Source organism: Chelonoidis abingdonii, chromosome 4 (genome assembly GCF_003597395.2).
Source record: "Chelonoidis abingdonii isolate Lonesome George chromosome 4, CheloAbing_2.0, whole genome shotgun sequence".
Taxonomy (NCBI): Eukaryota; Metazoa; Chordata; order Testudines; family Testudinidae; genus Chelonoidis; species Chelonoidis abingdonii.
In genome coordinates, this window is record NC_133772.1 from 4729736 (window position 1) to 4730145 (window position 410).

Sequence of the window (410 nt, forward strand, 5' to 3'; positions counted from 1 at the left end):
CCCCACTGCTGTGGCTTGCGATGGAGCTGGGTTTGGACTGGCCTGATGGGACTCTGAGAGCAGGACAGGATTTGCTATGGTGCTGTGGTTGGGTGGGGCATGGGCTGTGACATCACAAGGCTGGGTGGTGACCTTACAACATGGTGTAGTGACATCAGGACAGAATCAGGTGTCATTGTGTTGTGATGTGGTATGATGGGGTTATGACATCACAGGCTGTGATGTCATCAAGTTGTGCTGTGACGACATGCTGCAGTTTGTGGGGCTGTGACATCACCAGGCTGTTGCGTCTCCCGGGGACGCTGTGACATCACATTGGGGGGAGGGGCTGCAGGGATTACTTCCAGCGGAGGGATTTTTTTTCTCTTCCCGCTCTCTTCGATGGCGGAGGGATCTCACGCTGTGGACGG